Source organism: Cyprinodon tularosa, unplaced genomic scaffold (genome assembly GCF_016077235.1).
Source record: "Cyprinodon tularosa strain WSP-4 unplaced genomic scaffold, ASM1607723v1 ctg866, whole genome shotgun sequence".
NCBI classification, from domain to species: Eukaryota; Metazoa; Chordata; class Actinopteri; order Cyprinodontiformes; family Cyprinodontidae; genus Cyprinodon; species Cyprinodon tularosa.
In genome coordinates this window covers 399,353-419,933 of record NW_024039636.1, presented here as the reverse complement: position 1 = coordinate 419,933, position 20,581 = coordinate 399,353, and the positions used below count along the sequence as shown (strand labels likewise).

The 20,581-nt window shown below is 39.6% G+C and overlaps 1 long non-coding RNA gene across 1 annotated transcript; it reads right to left on the bottom strand.

Annotated features, from left to right (window-relative positions):
* Nucleotides 1–2,400: 2,400 nt before the first annotated feature.
* LOC119775308 lies at nt 2,401–3,837 on the bottom strand. The gene is made up of 2 exons (XR_005279631.1): nt 3,298–3,837; nt 2,401–3,052 (listed from the first exon to the last, which is right to left on the bottom strand). It is a non-coding gene; the product is annotated as an uncharacterized LOC119775308 (long non-coding RNA).
* Nucleotides 3,838–20,581: the final 16,744 nt, after the last annotated feature.

Sequence of the window (20,581 nt, the reverse complement as noted above, 5' to 3'; positions counted from 1 at the left end):
TAGAAGAAATTGAGGGTGGCGTGGTTGGTAACTGTTTCCATGTACTCATTTGAGAGAGACCTTATTTGATACTTCACGTTCTGACTTTCAAGAGTATAAGGCAGCATGGGTTCAAGGGCTGTCAAGGCATATTCACTTGAATACTCAACAATAACTTTGTTGTGATGTGAAGAATGTTTATCATCAATCTTTATCATTCTCAGTATGCGCCCATACTTCTTAAGGAAGTTAATCAAGTGTTCATCAAGGTTTTCTCCAGTAATCCCACTGATAATAACAGAGTTTGGGATTTCAACATTTTCTTTGTCGACAATGTCCATTTTTTTTCTGCCGGGCTTGGCCTATTTTAGTGTATGGGTCAAAATAATGTTTTTCCACTCCTCCTGGCTGGCTCGCCACTTCTATAGCACCTCCAAGGGTCACTATAGTACAGTGGTTCTCAAACTTTTTCTGTCATTCCCCACTTTGGACAAGGGGGAATTTTCAAGCCCCGCCTGTCCCCATCGCCCCAACACAATGCTAATGAAATATGAAACAATCTTAAAATGTTCCAATTTTATTGAAGTAACAAGTAGTATCTAAATTAGTGCTGTCAAAATGATTGCGTTATTAATGGAATCTGCTACGGCACTCTTGCTGTCTGTGTACGCCACAGGTCAGTATTGTGTGTGTGTGTGTGTGTGTGTGTGTGTGTTCTCATTTTTGTTAAGAGCCTGAAAAGTAACTTTCTAGAGCATAGACTACCTCCATCTAGTGATGTCGGTCTATTGATTTTGATGTATTGATTGAAAATTGTTCATTATTATCTTGGTTAATTAACATTTAATGTTAACTCTACTGCATTTTATAGCAGTAGGGTAAAATGCTTGTCTTTGTTCAAAAGACTGATTAACTGTAAAGACTGTCTTTTACATCAGCCTGTTTTCAGGGCCTTTTTTTGGCTACATATTTGTTATTTTTTGCTACATGCCTCCCCATCTTCTTGCCATATGTTTCTATGGCATAAATCAGTATCTGTGACCTGTTTTCATTTAAAAAAAAGAACATTGGCACAAACCTAGCCTGTATGTATTTTTTTGTATGTCATCGAGAGTATTTAAATGATTTTCAATCAGGAAAAAATTGTGCGATTAAAATGCGATTAATCGCGAGTTAACTTAGGCATTGATGCGATTAATCGCGATTAAAAAAATTTAATCGATTGACAGCACTAATCTAAATACAAACTATCTACATCAAATAACAGCAAGCTCAAAAATAAAGAAAATAAAAATGCAGCTGTGTCAAAATTTGTATCAAGCTCAAAGATTGAAAAAATTTAAGTGCCACTCTGCAATCTGTTAATAAAAGAAAAGAAGTGAAATCCATCTGGCAATACAGGTCTATTTATCCCTGCATTAGTGGCTGCAATGAGCCTGTTTTGCATTGCACAGTTTCTCAAAACGGGGTTGCAGGCTTGATACTGCCACTCTCAAGTCATGCTTTGTTTTCAGTGAAGCAGCAGCTGAAAAGCCCATCTCACAGAGATGTGATGTGGCAAAGGGAAGAAGAATGCACACAGCTCTCTGCCCGATGAGTGGATACTCCCTCTCCACTCCAAACCAGAAACATGAACATGCTGCTGTGTGAATCAAACGCCGTTATTTATTTCAGATAAAATATTTCAAATTCAGTTATTTATGATCAACCTGCGCCGTCAATCCCGGCGCATGTGCGCTTTATTTGCAGTCTGGACGCTGAGGGTAAACATGCTGTGTCTCTGACTGCAGCGCTGAGAGGGACTCCTGCGATAGCGGGGGAGAACGGCGTTGGGAGGGAGGAGGCGCCCCACGGCAGCACCTGCCGCTGGAGGACAAGAAAAGGAACGATACGTGCTTTTAAGAGTCTCCAAAAGTCGCTAGATTTGTCGCTAGTCGCTTTTTTGAAAAAGAGTCGCTGGAGGGGTCTGAAATATAGCGTATATATAAGTCGCTGAGTTGGCAACACTGGGGCGCGAAAGTTTATTCCGTTACAAATAATATGCCGACGTCACGTCAATCATTATTTTGGCACTTCAGTTCCAGGTGAAATTTTTCTCATATCTAATGTTCTTTTAATTAGACTGCATGTAGGCTAGTAATGATTACTTTGTGGGTTTGATTGGTCTAAAAAGCGGCAACATACAGCTATAAGGACAGTTTGCTCTCACAAGTTCTACATTTATAGTCACACACACACACACACCGGAACTTGGCGCGCCCCACCTGTCACGTCTCAATTCCCCACCAGTGGGTCGCGCCACACACTTTGAGAACCGCGGCTATAGTATGATAAAGTTCTGTGGACCAAGATCAGAAACCTAGACTCGACTAAGAGGAGTAGGATAAAACTTAAGATAAATAAGAGACACAGACCAGAGAGTAAAGTTTAAATGCCGGCTTGTTATTGAACATATGGACAAAAGACAATGACTTACATTTAACATTTATTTTGGAATAAATCCCTTTTTGTGTTAAACCTTCTTAGTTTAATTTTAGGATATTTAATTCCTTTTGGGTCCTATCAATATAGGTTGCAACCTTTAGCTATTTTAATCTTCAGTTCAAGGTAGTTCAAGGTATTTCTCTATTTAACTCTTTTATTAATGAGTTTAGTTCTATTTATCTCAACTCTTTTAGTTTAGTATAGGTATCATTGAATTTAGACAAAATGTTGTTTTAGCATTTGGAACCAAACAATGAATAAAGAAAATCAAACTGTTACAAAACTCAAAATATTCAGCAAAAGACTGAACAAGTCTGTATTCCACAGAATAAAGTCTCTTACTTCCGATTTTGCTTGTTTTTCTTTCTCTGAATTATCAGTCCAATGTTATCCACCTGGATCCACTAGTTTGGTGGAAGGTGAAAAGATCCTACCAGTTCAGATGTAAACCATGAAACATCCAGCAGGGGGTGCAATCCTGGCTCATGCACAGTTCACACTGTGTCCATAGGGTGGCTCGCCATCTTGAATCTTCCAATTTCCAAATCCAGTGTCTAATCAACAATCCTTCATCCCAACCTAAGTTGGCCTAACATAAACAAAATAAAATAAATAACAGAATACAAAAACTAGATGGGTCTAAATCTAAGGAAAAGCACATTTCTGCAGATTTCTGATCCTACATGCATGTTAAAACAGCACGGAAAAGAAAAAAAAAGGACAAACCATTTACTTCCAAAGACAATGCTCTAATTTGGCTTACAATTCACTAAACATTTACTTAGTATAAACATAGTTAGTTTACAGAAAAGAAAATGCATGGTTTCCACTCACCAAGTCCCGTTTAATCCAGTACACAAACCATCAATAAAGAGTCCGGTTGTTTTGCAAAACACCAGTAGCTCAAAACCGGAAAACAAAAAAATATCTTCTCTGGAGTGAAAACAAAAATACCTTCATTGGAGTGAAAACAAAAATATCTTCTTTGGAGTACCAAATTGTACTTTTCAGTTTTAGACTCAATTTCTCCACTTGCTTCTCTGCTAATTTTAATGCAGCACTTTGCGTGTGTCTCACCAACATGGGGAATTCCCGCAACAATCTGATTGGATGCAAGTTGCTGCAGAGGCTTTAGAACAAAATGCCCTTCCTAATAGAAATCTACATGGGTTTCAACCATTTAATAATGTAAATAATTATTTTGGATGTTTGTTTGTTTTGTTTTTTTTTTAATCAAATAATATACAGTAAAATGAAATAAAACTTTTTAGATATTTTTAGATATATTTTACCATATGAACTAATTTATTGACTTTTTATCTTAAGCATTTATTGTTGTTTTTATTAACACTTTGGTGGCTCTGTTAACCTCTGGGTTACAATAACATTAAACTTTTTCAGTTTGAACCATTGAAAGTGCATTGAAGTTGATGAGAAAGTTGCAATCACAAGAAGTGATAAAGACCAGGAGGACTAAGCAGAGGAAGAGGGTAGAGTTGGCTGAAGAGGCTGGTGTTGTTGCAGCTGATGCCAGGAGATGTTAACCCAGATGGAGAGTTATGCTACAAATATCTCCAGTTTCTTAAGCCAGTTTTCATACACCTGGGCCGATTTTCCAGTCATGTGCAAATTTTTTGAATTGGGCTGTCTTTCAGTCTCATCTGTCATGTTTTGGTTGTAGTTAAGGGGACCCAAATGCAGAGGCAGAGAGGCTGAGGTGAATTCTTGTAGTTTTAATGGTAACAGAAACAATAGGGGGCAAAATCCAAAAATCCAACTTAAAATGTTACACAGACCAGAACCATGGAGACATCAGGGGAAAACAAGCACAAGGAGCCAGGGAGAGACGAGGTGAGAAGACAACAGGACCAGCAACAACAAGGAACCAACCAGGAGTAACAGCAGAGGGAGAATATGTAGCTGACTGAGACAATGGCAGGGCTAACAAGCTGACAAGGAGCAGGTGTGAGGAGACAATGAGGGAGCCTAGGGGAAAGGAACACACACAAGAGGGCAACAGAGGAAAACAACAGAAAAACCTGAGAACTAATATAAATCTAGAAACTACAACAAAATAGGAATTACACCAATAAAACTAGAAAACAAGGAGCAAAGTAAAGCACAACAGAACCAAGACCATGACATCATCTGTCTGTTCGTGTTTGGCTGTGACTCCATCCTGGAGTAAAATATCAGCTGTGCTGCTGTCATCAACACCTTTGTTTATAGATGTTCCAGATCTGACTGTAACTGTGGAATAACAGTCTAGATTTTACCACAGATTAATGTTTTTGCGCTTCCAATGTAATTATATATCAAGATCCGTCCATAACAAAACAACTGACCACTGTGCTCTATGTAACAAACCAACTGTAATCCCCTCAGGCACCCTCCTCCTGCTGTCACTGCATTTCCTCCCTCATCTCTAAAGGACTATTCAGCCGTTATCCACTCTGTTTTGCTGATAAACTCTATAAATAGTGCTCTATACACTTCCAGGCATTATTTGGACAATTTACAGCATATTTGTTGAAATCCTGCTTGTGTCTAAAACTGTTTGTTTGGCATTAAAACACGGTTACTGACTCTGATATTTGCTGTTTGCTTAGCTTGGGACATGACCTCACCAGGGGCAGCTGCTCTCTGTTGACTCGCTCCTCCTATGCATATTGGATCACTTAGGGCCTGACAGTGAATACAATGATTTTCTTACAATGGAAAAATAAAATAAGTGTTTTTTTATTATAGAAATAGTAAATGCATTAAAGTTGGTTATAAAGCATTCTGCATCTTCCATCTAATTTCTGTTGTGTTTTGTTATTGGAACTTTGGCAGCTGTGGTCACCAGAAGTAGGTTTACCAAATCACCTATATATTTTACAGTAAAAATGTAAACCAGTTGATAGAACCTCCTGTATCATTTCCATCTTTAAACTGGGAACTGTTTGTCACCTTTTACATTTGTAAATGCTTATTTAACAGCTACTTGTTTTATTTAGTAGGACCATCATATTAACAAACATATTAACAAACAAGCTTTTCTTGGCTTACTGTGTTAAGAAAAGCGTTGCACATTTTTTGGTTTTTCTAAAAAATCTGATATTCATAACACAGATACTTTTAAATAAATACAGTATGATCAAAAAGTGTAATTATAACACTGGTCATAAGCAACAATTTGTTTTGTTAGATTTTTTTCCAGAATGTTATTATCATTACACTGTTGAATGTACAGAGCAACAAAATGAACTCTCTAGATTTAACCCATCCCCTTGGGGAGCAGCAAACAGGCTGCCATTGTGCGGCGCCCAGGGAGCAGTGTGGGGTTAAGGGTCTTGCTCAGGGACCCAGAGTGTTAGTCTATATGTCTGCGGCTTGAACTCAGAACCTCAGGATTCCAAGCTCTATGCCCTGACCACCAGGCCGCCAATTTTTGAAACAAAATCCTGCATTTAACTCAAAATACACATTTTATTCCCCTCCAATAAAACAGCCATGTTCTAATATTAATATTCCTCTATGTTGTATTTTCACATGTTAACTGGACCTATACAAAATAATATGTAAAATAAACTATGTTTCTTTCCGTATAAGAAGTTACAGTAGTTTTAACTCAAACATTAACACATGTATACATTTGAACTCTACTTGCTCTGTTTTTCTTTTGTATTTTTTGAGAGTGGGGGTTGTCTGTAAAAAAAGAAAAAAGGCCCATTGCAGCACTAGTATCACTGCATGAAGTTCATACTGAGAACTGAACACCGAAAATGTTTCCAGTCAGTTACTTTCTCATAAAAAGTGAGAAATGAAAACCTATAATATCATGTTCTTTTAAAATACTCAAACACTCGCTCATCACATCTCGTCTTCGATGTGATCACAAGATGACAAGCTCTACCGTCTGTCCTGAGGGACGAGTATCTGCAGTATCTGCAGACAAGCAGTGAGTGATTCTCTGACAATGTCTTTCTCAATTTATTTCAAATCAGACCAAGGCCACGTTCACGTGTAGTCCTAAATCAGAAACGTATCTAAGGTTTTTGGAACCTCAGTCAGCACCATGGCTGCTGAGAGCATGGCTTACTGTCTGTGTCGTGGCTGCAGTGAATATATTTCATCAACCGGCTGAAATGAAACAGCAAAATCTACTCTCTCTATAGACAACCGATACCTGGCCTGGGCTGAACCGCTTACACAGAGATCATGTTTTTGCTTGGATTTAAAACAATCCATAACATTTTTTCTGTCCTAATCATTTTTGTGACTCCTTTCTTTATGCTAAGCAGGCAGATGTAGACAGTTTGAGCTTCCAGGGATCCTTAGCTAAGGAGTCAACTATCACTGGCTAAATATTGAAATATATTTTGGAAAACAATCTACTTGAGTGATCAAGGTTTTATTGTTAAAAGTTCTGTTTGTTCAGGAGAAATTCCATGACTCAATGAAACTTAAGTAGAATAATCAGTTCAGGAACACTATGATACAACCAGCGGAGCTCCGAAGCTGACGGCAGCCAGGTCTATAACCAGGCTATGATGGCGATTTTTTGTTGTATTTGGCAAAGTTTGGCAAAGTCCCTACTCAAGTTCTAATGACTTCAGACTCGACATCAGACTCGACATCAGACTCTCCTCCTGTAGATTCGACCGATGTAGTAAAATGCTAACCAACACGCTTCACACATGGCTATGCCGAGAGAGGGCCGCTGCAGATGGGCTGTGGTTAGACCTGGCTGCCGTCAGCTTCGGAGCTCCGCTGGTGCCGCGGTCCTCTCAAGTTTGTCACATTTTCTTTTAAATTACGCATTAAATCTGTGAATGGGCCATATGGTGATGCTTAAAAGTATAAGGTTCTCGCCCCAAATGATCTTAAAACGTACTTTTATTGAACAACAGCAACAGAAAAGAGAACATTTAACTTAGTACTCTGAGCTCTGTGAGTTAAGAAGATGGACAGCCAAGCCAACCAATGAGCAGAAGTTGACTCTCTAGGACACACCCCCTCCTCATTTGCATAATGAGATAGAAATGCATAGAGAAATGTAAAAAGGGCATACAGAAATGTAAAAAGGGCAGAGAGAAATAAACAGCGGCGAAGAAATAACTAAGGTAAAGAAATACAAAGGAAGAATAAAACAGACAGTACTTTACTTTTTTGTACTTTACTTTTTTAGAATGTTTTTAGAGCATAAACAGTAGTGTATAGGATTTCCTGAAAGCGCACACATGCGCGATCACGACGCTACGGAAGCCGGCAGACCAAACCAGATGAAAGTGCGCATTCAGCGTCTGCTCTGCCAATAATGCAAGCGTAGAAGAAGAAATGTGCTGTTTACCTGTGCAAAGGAAGAAACAACGAAAGAAAAATGTCTGAGGACTTCAGTGTTGAGGAAGAGCATGAGTTCTTTGCCGAGCTGAATGCGCTGGTTTGGTCTGCCGGCTTCCGTAGCGTCGGGATCGCGCATGTGCGCGCTTTCAGGAAATCCTATACACTACTGTTTATGCTCTAAAAACATTCTAAATGACTTTGTTTCGAGTAAATTCTGGATGCTACCCACTCAGGAAACTTGGAATACATTGGACGAGCAGTATGGAGGAATATTGACACGTTTTTTGTGGACTTTTATGGACCTTTCTGTCTCGGTCACCATAGACCTCCATTATTTGAATGTCAGCAGACAGCAAGAAGCCTCCCAGATCTCCAGATGCATTTGAGATATCAAAAAAGTACTCCAGAGTGTTGTTCAGCATGGGGGCGAGTAGAAAATGAAGGCTAATCATGTTTTGGGTGTACTATTCCTTTAATTTGAGTAGGTAAATAAGATGAATGGCCAATGGAAAAGATTTTTTACTCTTAAAATAAGATAAAAAGATATTATCCATCTTATATATATGTAAATTGTCATGTTCCATTGTTAATTGTCTCACTTAAGTCCTCAATTCAAGAAAAAATGCCCTTATTTTAAGGGGAAAAAAAACGTATTTAGATAAAACTTTTTGGCTGTCTAATCATACATGTTGATAGAAATCCCCTTAGATCATTATGCTTGTGAAATAGTTAAGGCTTAGAATGCTACACAACATAGTATATCTTTCTAAATGAGTAATTTATTATCTACTCCAAGGAGGTTATATTTTCATCTGTATCAGTTTGTCTGTGTGTTTTAAAGATAACTTATGCTACGTTCAGACCGGACGCTGCAAAAGCAGCAAAATCGCGTCTGCTGCTTCATTTTTGCTGCTTGTACCAGTTAGTTCTGACGTGCGGCTGAAGCAGCTTTGCTGCTCTGGCTGCGCGGTGCAAAAGTGTGTCTGACGCGCGTTGGGCGGAGCTTCACTATCCTTTCTCTGCCTTGCAGCTATATTTGCTGTGATCAGTGGGAATAAAGTAGTTTTAATATGTTTTTAAGTGAGAAAATACACCTGAAAACGTAATCAGTGCAGTCAGTTCATCCAGATTACAATCCTGCCTCCCAATGTTATTTCTGTCGGAGCCGCTCAGACCCCCACATACCGGCGGTGCGCCGACAGAAGGAATCCATTCATCAGCAGCCTCTGGCCGGGTCGCCTCCTCGCGGTTCACCGCGGCGGCTGGTAGGTGTTTTTCATCTAAATAATCCGATCTGCAGGCACCAGAATAATAAAAGCAATATAAGAAAATATTCTGCCGGCAGATGTATATATTTTAAGTTAATTATGCGTTAATAAACTGTTTAAGAGAAGTGATCAGAGCAGTCTGTGTCATCAGCGCTGTGTCTCTCTCCCTGCCAGCTCCCAGATCAGCTTCTCTGATTGGTTGACGCGACGCGTCGCGCAGCAAAAATTAAATTTTTCCATCTCGAGCAGCAGCGCGTTTGCGGCGCGTCACGCGCGTCAGATGCTTAAACGCGCCCAACGCGCTGCTTCAGCTGCTCAGACGCGCTGCGCCTGCTGCTCAAAACACGCCGCGGGACCTTTTGCTGCGCCTTGACGCGCGTCAACCATTGACTTTGCATGTAAACTCGCTGCTTCTGTCGCGCCAGCTGCGCTCGGTGTGAACGCAGCATAAAGAAGTTGAAAATTTCAGAGGTGTGTATTGTGACTGGCAACAAATGATTACATTTTTGTTGATGATCCTGTTCACCTTCAAACCATGTTTCTTGGAAAGATTCTGTCAATAGAGATATTAACTTAAGGGGGAGTTAAAATATGTGGGGGGGGGGATGAGCTACTTGGTGGAGGTCTGCACGCTCCAAGTCCTTTTCTATTTGTAGTTATGACAAAGAGCTGGTGCCAGGCTGCTTTTAATTACCTCCAAAAAGCAAGAGAATTGACAAAGAGGAAGATGTATCTTTACAAAAGACACCTGAGCCACCCTACTGAACCTCCTATGAGAGCTCTGCTCCCACACCTCCCACTCTCTTCCTGGAAACGCTCCCAAAGAGGCCGCAATCTGAAGGACCATCTGAATGAGAGGCCTAGAACAAGGGACTATGTGGCTACATTGACATAATGCTTCAACTCTGTTTAAAGTTAAGTAGACTGCAGCCCACTTCCCAGAACCAGCTACCAGCAAAAAAGAATATCAGAGATACTCTCTTTAAGTTTAGAGGAGGAACTTGGAGCCAGAGATCCAAAAAACCATGACACCTCAGAAAAGAAACAGCTAGGATATTCAGGAACGGAACCCACACAAAGCACAGCCAGGACATGCAAACCTTTCCTGAACACTTGAGATGTCTCAGCTTTCCAATACAGGAATCAACAAAGTTATCAGGCATGGAAAAAGACAGGGCTAGGCATATAAGCTAAACAATTGATGTCATTAATCATTTAATATAATATCACAGGTCTTGCTGTATTCTGAAAGCCAACCAGCAAAGCTAATGGCGACCTCATGCTTACTACATGCCAGCTAACCAGATGCAACAGTCATCAAAAGGCTTCTTACTAGTGGTTATTTCCTCAGGAAAAACACAGTAACAATCAAAAGCTTATTGATTTTGATTAACATAATATATATACATATATATATATATATATTTTTTTTATACAATAAGTGTTATTTGCCTCCTTGGATTTGGAAGTAAGAAACATAATAGTGTTACCAAATTTGGTACTAAAGGTATTATGGAGGATTTTCTCGAATTTTTTGAAAGACCTGCCGTCTCTGCTTAAAAAAAGTAAAACGCGTGCAAGTGCATTCACAAGTCCATTTCTGCTCGTACACATTCTGTTTAAAAGTTGCTGTTGTAATAGCTAATACAAACGTATTGTGTCCGAACGTCCGCCCTAACCCCTAAAGCCTTCAATCACTATAAAGAGGTGGGACTTTATAGTGAACTCAATCATCTTAGCGTTCCGACAGATGATCACTCCCCAACTGGTCCACTGCGCTGTGCCTGCTCCATCTTTGTTAGTAGTCGCTGCTGTCGAGTAGAGGCAGCCTATGGCGACAGCAGGCCGCTGTGACAGAAAATCCCATAATGCTTTCCGATAATGCTTTGTGATGTGAATTGGCGCTATATAAATAAACTGAATTGAATTGAAGAGAGCTTTTGGAGCAAAGCATTTGCAGACACTTTTTCTCCTATGACCCTCGGCCATTTTTAAAGAACCGTGCTGAGAAAGGTGAGCTTCAATATCTGTCTGAAACCGTATCTCACCACAGATATACGCCTGAAAGTGGGCATGCGCAGAAAAAGATAGCTAACAGGATGAGCATATAGGACGGCCTTACATAAACATATCATCAGAATGATTGACAATTAGGAGGACCACTTATTTAGATGATCCAGCAGCAATAAAAGATTGTCCTCTATTCCTTTAAGATGAATGTAAAGATAAGTGTAAACAACCTTAAATGAACAATAACCTAGTTTTTTTTTTTATATAAACAGTCCTTCTGGCTTTTTTTAATGCATGTTTGGTTATCTTTAGGAAAACAAAATTAAGCTAGTTCTGATCCCTCATCATTCACTTTTTTTCATGTATATGCATGATCATGTAGCTGAGGCTTTAGCAACATCAGCAGTTAGCCATGGTTTGTTTACTATTGTTTCCCAGTCTCCCTTACACAATAGGTAAAATTGTACATAAGATGCGACACTTACTGACTGTCAGCAGGTGCCTCCCCCCTTTCTAAAATAGCCTCTTTTGGTTACATAGAGCCTGCAGTAATGGTAGCAAGAACTATATTTTCTCTGGTTGTGGATCAGTTTACAAATGAAGATTCAAAATTAAAGAGCATTTTTTTTTTTGTCAAACATTTAAAACCAGTGTCTAAAATATCCAGGGCCAGAGGGCATATAAAAAAACCTATCTTTGCATCCATTACACCTCAGCAGAACCTCGTAACAATGGACTCCATAGTACACTGCAAATGAATTCCTCATGCAAAAAATGAGTCCCAAACAAGAATTGAATATATAGGAATTAACGAGAGCTAGATAACGACTAATCAAACCTGTACTGAGGTCTATATTTATATACACCTCTGTATGTGGCAAGATAAGACATAGTGACACTTGGAAACATATTTAATCCATATGGTTAATAGATTGTTATTGTTCATTTGTAGGTTTATTATCATGATAAATATAACCAGCATTCAGATGAACTATACTGACACTACCCATTTTTTATCCATCTTTATCACTAGCTATTTTCCTCTGGTTTTATTGTCTGTTATGTTTCCTACTGCCTGGCGCCCTTCTCTGTCTCTCCATTAATGATATGTGACAGCACACCAGCTGTAAAACAAACAGTGTCAGGGGGTCACCACCATAGCAGCCTCTCTACACTTTTCTGTTGATATTAACTGGATTACAGAAATATTTCAGAGGACCAAAATGCATCAGCATTTTCTCTCCAGAGATTACTATTTGTAAAATTATTTAAAACAACAAAAAATATATGATTTTTTTCAGTTTTCCCCCAGTCATGTTATTTCATTTATTGCACTTCATGGGAGCAGGATGAAACACTGAAGCACAGGCTTAAAATGTACCACATTTATTATCTGATATCTGTAAAGATAAACCCTCTTAAAATAGTATTATTGTATCAAACAGATAACACCACCCATCATATTAATAAGCCAACAATGTGCCAACTACACACTGATGGTATGATTAAAAAAATAATTTCTCTATGCACAAGGAAAGCTATGTCAGTTTGAGGTCATACTTTTGTCATATAAACATACAGGGATCCAAACTTCAGGTATTGTTGTTTATTTACCTCATAAAAACAATCACAAGTGTCTTTCCAAGCCAAACACACACCAAGAAAAAAAAATCAGGTGACGTTGTGTCGTCTCTCTGGGTCTGGCCACAAGATTTCACCCACATCACATGCAATGTCCAAGGTACCAGGGAAAATATCTCCAGGCCTGACATGATGCCTGGTCAATATCCCCACATGCCTCCTTCATTACCAGCACCAGACAGAGAAGAACTCTTGAATGGAGAATCTCTGGGGAGTTTCAGTATGTATGTATATATATATATATATATACAGGTGCTGGTCATAAAATTAGAATATCATGAAAAAGTAGATTGATTTCAGTAATTCCATTTAAAAAGTGAAACTTGTATATTATATTCATACATTACATACAAACTCATATATTTCAGATGTTTATTTTGTTTAATTTTGATGATTACAAATGACAACAAATGAAAATCTCAAATTCATCATATCAGAAAATTAGAATATTACTGAAGACCAATAAAAACAAAGGATTTATAGAAATGTTGGCCAACTGAAAAGTATGAACATGAAAAGTATGAGCATGTACAGCACTCAGTATTTAGTTGGGCCTCCTTTGGCCTGTATTACTGCAGCAATGCGGCGTGGCATGGAGTCGATCAGTCTGTGGCACTGCTCAGGTGTTATGATAGCCCAGGTTGCTCTAATAGTGGCTTTTAGCTCTTCTGAATTGTTGGGTCTGGTGTATTGCATCTTCTTCTTCACAATACCCCATAGATTTTCTATGGGGTTAAGGTCAGGAGAGTTTGCTGGCCAATTAAGAACAGGGATACCATGGTCCTTCAACCAGGTACTGGTAGCTTTGGCACTGTGTGCAGGTGCCAAGTCCTGTTGGAAAATGAAATCTGCATCTCCAAAAAGTTGGTCAGCTGCAGGAAGCATGAAGTGCTCTAAAACTTCCTGGTATGTGGCTGCGTTGACCCTGGACCTCAGAAAACACAATGGACCAACACCAGCAGATGACATGGCACCCCAAACCATCACTGACTGTGGAAACTTTACACTGGACTTCAAGCAACGTGGATGAAGTGCCTCTCTTCTTTTCCTCCAGACTCTGGGACCTTGATTTCCAAAGGAAATGCAAAATTTACTTTCATCAGAGAACATGACTTTGGACCACTCACCAGCAGTCCAGTCCTGTTTCTCTTTAGACGCTTCTGACGCTGTCTGTGGTTCAAGAGTGGCTTGACACAAGGAATGCGACAGCAGAAACCCATGTCTTTCATACGTCTGTGTGTGGTGGTTCTTGAAGCACTCACTCCAGCTGCAGTCCACTCTTTGTGAATCTCCCCCACATTTTTGAATGGGTTTTGTTTCACAATCCTCTCCAGGGTGCGGTTATCTCTCTTGCTTGTACACTTTTTTCGACCACATCTTTTCCTTCCCTTCGCCTCTCTATTAATGTGCTTGGACACTGAGCTCTGTGAACAGCCAGCCTGTTTAGCGATGACCTTTTGTGTCTTGCCCTCCTTGTGCAAGGTGTCGATGGTCGTCTTTTGGACAACTGTCAAGTCAGCAGTCTTCCCCATGATTGTGTAGCCTATAGAACTAGACTGAAAGACCATTTAAAGGCTTTTGCAGGTGGTTTGAGTTAATTAGCTGATTAGAGTGTGGCACCAGGGGCCATCAATTTTGAACCTTTTCACAATATTCTAATTTTCTGATATGATGAATTTGAGATTTTCATTTGTTGTCATTTGTAATCATCAAAATTAAACAAAATAAACATCTGAAATATATGAGTTTCTATGTAATGTATGAATATAATATACAAGTTTCACTTTTTAAATGGAATTACTGAAATCAATCTACTTTTTCATGATATTCTAATTTTATGACCAGCACCTGTATATATATATATATATATATATATATATATATATATATATATATATATATATATATATATATATATATATATATATATATATATATATATGTATGTATATAGCTTGAGGGTTCTTCACAGCATCTTAGCTATCCCCACAACTGCGCATTTTGTTGCTTATCCTTTTAGGTGTAAGAGTAACTGAGTCATTCCATAGAAATGGCACATTTTGAGTCCCTCTCACCTCTTAAGGGGTATTTCATCTATTGGATCACTAAACTCTATATTTTAACAGCTTTACATTTAGACTGAAATATACCATTTAATACAGTATGAAAAAATATTTTAAATTCTATCTTTTTTATGAGAAATAATGCAGTTTTTTCATTTGACCCCCCTATTTTGTCATGTCCCTCATGGCAATGATGAAAGTTTCCTTTGAAAATACCTAAATAAACTATTTAAAAAGTCAATAAATTTTTACATCAATGTAAACATATTTTTGTGCTCTTTAGTTGTTGATGTTTCTTTTTTTCTAAATTAATCATTAAATATTAATTTAAAATGACATTACTTCTGTCCCTGAGCAACCGCTCAACCCCGTTATACAAATGATCTCATCCCCATAAAAAGAATGGTATTATCCACAGCTGCATATACATCAGGACGTGACATCACTGAAGTCTTTTGAACAACTGGACCACAGAGGCAGGCAAGGTGCTCCCCTATTTTCCTCTAATTTGGTCATTTATCTTGTGATACTGTGGTCGTCAAACTAAATGACTCAACACCGTAACATTAAAGAATGATTAAAAAAAATCTACTTCTTACAAATAAACTTTTTTATTTCAATAATATATGCAAATTCTGAATTTCATGCATGCAATGTGCTCTCTTTCTTGTATTCACTACATTGAGAAGAAGCCATTTTGTCCAAAAATCTCAACCCCGTCACACTCAACACCGTTATGTGTTTGATTGTAACGGGGTTGTGATAGTGTGATGGGGTTGAGATTTTAATACTTTGGTTGTTAAGTTATTCAATTACTTAGATTGATTATTATTATATTCAATCAATATTTTTATACTGTTAGCATGCTGAATGTGATTTATGTTCCATGTTAAGCTGTGAGTAAGGTGGCACCAACAACAGCAGCAGAAAGGCAGAGGAAATATCGGGAACGCCTTGAAGCTGATCCTGAAAGGAGGGAGAGATACCTGCAGAGTGAGCGTGAGAGATGGAGAAAGAATGTAGAGCCAGGGAAGAAGAAACCAATTCAAGAACTGAGTGAAAGAGAACAGCGTAAGAAAAGAAAAATGTGGAGAGCAGCTTACCACAGGAGCAAGGAGAGGAAAGAAGTGATCAAGAACGTTCACTTTGGAGCTTCACATCAAGAGGCCACCCTTCATACGGGTGTGTTGTATGTTGGTGGACACCCAGAGCCTGTATGCTTCAGCACCATCTCCCCCAGCAGGCATAAATGCCCACAAGCAATATGGCAGCATTTAAATCCTGTGCTGGATTACCTCAAGCCCAACCTCCACATGTGTCTGTGCTGCACTTTTTAAGTGATGGACCTTGTACCTAGTACAAACAACGAGGCAACTTCTACCTTTTCTCCCCAGAACTTGACAAAAGAGGATTCAAGGCTGGGTCTTGGAATTTTTTTGAGGCTAGTCACGGAAAAGGAGCGCCAGATGGTGTTGGGGGGGCCTTAAAAAGAGGAGCTGACAAGATGGTGGCAAAGGGCCGTGACATCCCAGATGCAGAAGAGTTATTCAGAGCCTTGTCTGAAACAAACACAAGTGTCAAGTTGTTCTTTGTGAAAAGTGAAGATGTCGAAGAAGCAATGGAGAAACTGCCAGCTGTTCCCGCAACAATGAGAATTCATCAGGTCATTACTCTGGCTCCAGGAGAACTGATGGCTCGTGATGCAAGTTCGGTCATGATCCAGATTTCATGACCATAGGTGAGGGTAGGAACGTAGACCGACCGGTAAATTGAGAGCTTTGCCTTTTCGCTCAGCTCTCTCTTCACCACGACAGACCGGTGCAGCGTCCGCATTATTCCGTCTATCGATCTCCCGCTCCATTCTTCCCTCACTCGTGAACAGGACCCCAAGATACTTGAACTCCTCCACTTGAGGCAAGGACTCTCCTCCAACCTGAAGGGGACAAGCCACCTTTTTCCGGTCGAGAACCATGGCCTGCGCCTAGAAATCCTGTCCATAAAAGTTATGAACAGGACCGGTGACAGAGGGCAGCCCTGTCGGAGTCCAACATGCACTGGGAACAGGTCCGACTTAATGCCAGCAATGCGAACCAGACTCCTGCTCCGCTTGTACAGAGAACGGATGGCCCCTAATAAAGGGCCCCCGACTCCATATTCCTGGAGCACCCCCCACAGGGCAGCACGAGGGACACGGTCGAATGCCTTCATGGTCGCCACCTTAACGTGGTGGAGGGGTTTCAGTGCCTGGGTGATCCCAGAGGCTATGTTGTCGGGGGCTAAATGCCCCTGGAACGGTCTCCCAAGGCTCTGGGTGACAGGTCAGACGAAGAGCGGTTCAAAAACCCTTATGACGAGGACTAAAACGAGGCACGTGACGTCGCCCGGTACGGCGGAGCCATGACCCCACCCTGGAGCCAGGCCTGGGGTTCGTCGGCGAGCGCCTGGTGGTCGGGTTCTTCCTCGCGGGACCCGGCCGGGCCCAGCCCGAAGGAGCGACGGGAGGCCATCCCCCAGTGGGCCCACCACCTGCAGGGGGAACCATGAGGGACCGGTGCAAAGGGGATTGGGCGGCAGCCAGAGGCGGAGACCTCGGCGACCTGATCCGCGGGCGCTTAAACTGGCTCTGGGGACGTGGAATGTCACCTCACCTCATATTCTATTGTTGTTATTATGCCGTTTTGTTTTGTTCTTGTTGTTGTTGTTGTTTTTGGGTTTATATTAAAGCTCAATTCAATAGCAATTTTAGCTGGTGTCTTTGCCATGGTTAAAAAATGAAATGCCAACAGAAAGTCCTAAACACTGAAATAAACAAAGAAAATCGTATTTGTCCCTTCAACCCTGTTACCATCTTCAACCCTGTTATGATAGTCTCAACCCCGTCACACCTATATTTTCACATATTATTTTTTTAAAATGTTGATAAAATAATTTAATGTCTATTGACTTTTGTTTCAAATATAAAGAGCTATCATTTGAAACTGATTTTGATTACAATTCTTGAGTTAAACTGAATTTCTTAAGAAAAATGAGTGAGTGATTTCACCAATTTGTCACATTTCAGCATATAAGAAAGCATAAAGTGTTATTTTATGTAATTTTTCTTTTTGAAATGATTGAATTAGGATGGGGGACTTCTGATTAATGTGAAAATGTTTATTTCTTTCTAAATTCATTTTATAATAACGTTCAGAAAGGCCTCAAAGTGTCCGTAACGGGGTTGAGGAATTAAGGTGAACACATCTTGAAGTACTGATCAATACTAAAAGAAAATTAATGCCTGAGATGGGAAAATATGTTTTTCGGATAGTTAAATATATCCCTAAATATGTGGGATATACATAGAAACAATACTATTGGGTAAAAAAATTGAAAATGTCCAAGTCCAATTTTACCCATTCTCATGGAATGACTCAACTGCCTGTCAGAAGCTCAGAGGTTTGGACCCAGAATTCAGACGAGACAGACAGTGAAACTTTTAAGGAGTTTATTGAACAAGCTGCTTGTGGCTGCTCATCAGCTGGCGCGGGTTCACTGGATACGCTGGCAAAGTTCAGTCAGAGCTCAGAAGGAGGATTGAGGTCCGGAGGAGCCTGACCCAGAGATCCAGGAGCGAAGAGGAGCAGCAGCCAGCAACAGCCAGAGCACACAGAGAAAACGAGGGATCCAGGAGGGATAATCCAAGCCGTGGTCAGAAGACGGGTCCAAGGTCGGCAACAGGTAGCATCCAGAGAAACAGAACAGGCAAAACAGAGCAGAGCAGGGGTAGAAACAGGTCAATATCAGGCAGAACAAACACATACAGAGAAACGCTAGAACTAGACTCGCTGGAAGTTTGAATAATCTGGCACCATGGGCTGGGAACTGGTGGCATAAATAGGAGAAGAAACAGGTGGAGCTGATAAGAGATAATTAGGCTGGGGAGGAGCAAAGCAGATATGAGGAAAAGAGTAAAACCCAGCCTACGGTGCCAAGATCATGACACTGCCCCCTGGTTACGATGACCGAGTGCTCTCCAGTGGCCTTCACATCCCAGGCTAGTCCTTCTCTGAGGCATTTTCCAATTCCTAAAATTCTTTTTCCTTCTGTTTCCATAATTTGAAACGGCCACATCAATCACAATTTCTATTAGGTTGGCAAGAACCCTTTTGTCTTTTTGTACAAGGAAGACCCACATGATCTTAGGGGTCTCAGGGGCACATATATTTCTGTAAACTGTACTGACAGTTTACTGACACTTGGTTATAGCATTACATGTACTCCTTTGTTGTCAGTATCTTACACCCTGCTGTGAGATGCTGGTTTGTTTCTGGGGATCTTGCCTGGCATGATAGATCTGAGCCCTTCCATGATGTTACCTCAAGTTCCTTAATTTCCAGTTTTTACTTATAAGAAAACAACAACTTAGAAATCTGCAAAGTTACTATGAAGACTTTTTTTATTAGGAAGTACAAAGTTTCATTTCTGGATTGCATTTTCCCATTTACAATAGATGTGCTTTACATCAGTAATCAACCACAATTCACTCCATAAAATTAAGTGCATATATATATATATATATTTTTTAATTTCCAATCGTCATACAAATCTGCTATAAAAAGCAGGGACCACATCAGTACTGACTCATACACAGAGTGATGTTACACAAAATCTCCTTCATTATCTCTGACAACCTGTTTTTTTTTTTAAATGGGCCAACATACATGGCAGGTTAAATTTAGTGTGGATCAACCTGAGAGTGGAATAGCAGAAACAAATGAAACATCAACTACCTAATGACCATACTTACCTTTAATAACAATGTTATGATCTTTTAAAATCAAATGTATATGTTTTAATTATATAGCTGTTGTACAGTGGTTTAGTCTGTGCTTCTTTACCAAACAAAATGTAAAAATAAAATAAAATGTGTTGTGGGAGACAGGATCACATTCATTTTGTTGCTGACCCTGCTTATCAACATCTCCCTAACCAGGTAAACTATAATAAATCTGTCTCCAAGGAGCAATCCTCAGTGACAGGTCAGTAAAATATTGCAACATTTCTCTCATGTGGAAGTCACTTGACTAACACTGGCTAAAAGCCAAGAAAAGAGCTGAATTATCAAAACAATTGAGGAAATGAAGGTCAAGTGCTGTGTGCCTATGGGGTTGGGTTGATGAATGGACAGGACGAAAGCATGACATACAGACTTTGACATTTCATAGGTTAGTGGGAGCGATAAATTAAAAGGAATCCAGCATGAGAAGAGGCGAGTGCACAGAGGTGAAACAATACAAATGGAGTAAAATAATAAATCCCCTGCTAAAGCTGCATTTAACATATAAAAAAACTGTTACATATTTTAATAATATGACTATTTCTAATGGCTCAAAGGTAAAAAACAAAACAAAAAAAACAACAACAAAGAATCTGTTAAAATATTATGAGGCAATGTAGTGTTTAAAACATTTGAACTAAAGTTTCTGCTAATATACATCAGGTCAGAGTGACCTTTTCAACATAAAGCAGTAAGATTTTAAATATTCATATTATTCTGACCAAAAATGCTTAAGATTAATACTTGCAGGTTAGGAGCCATTAAGAACTTCAATTATTTTCACAAGTGTACAAATTGCACACCGGGGGGGTGGGAGGTTGGTCAAGCTGATGAAAAAGTAGTTCTCTTTCTAAATGTTAAGTTGAACATCATTCTGATCAAGCCAAGAACTAAAGACATCACAGATTACCCCAAATCGCATCAAGTTTGTTCTAAGTAACAGAGCAGATCTTCAAAATATCCAAAAAGTCATTCCTTTAATCCATTAGAAA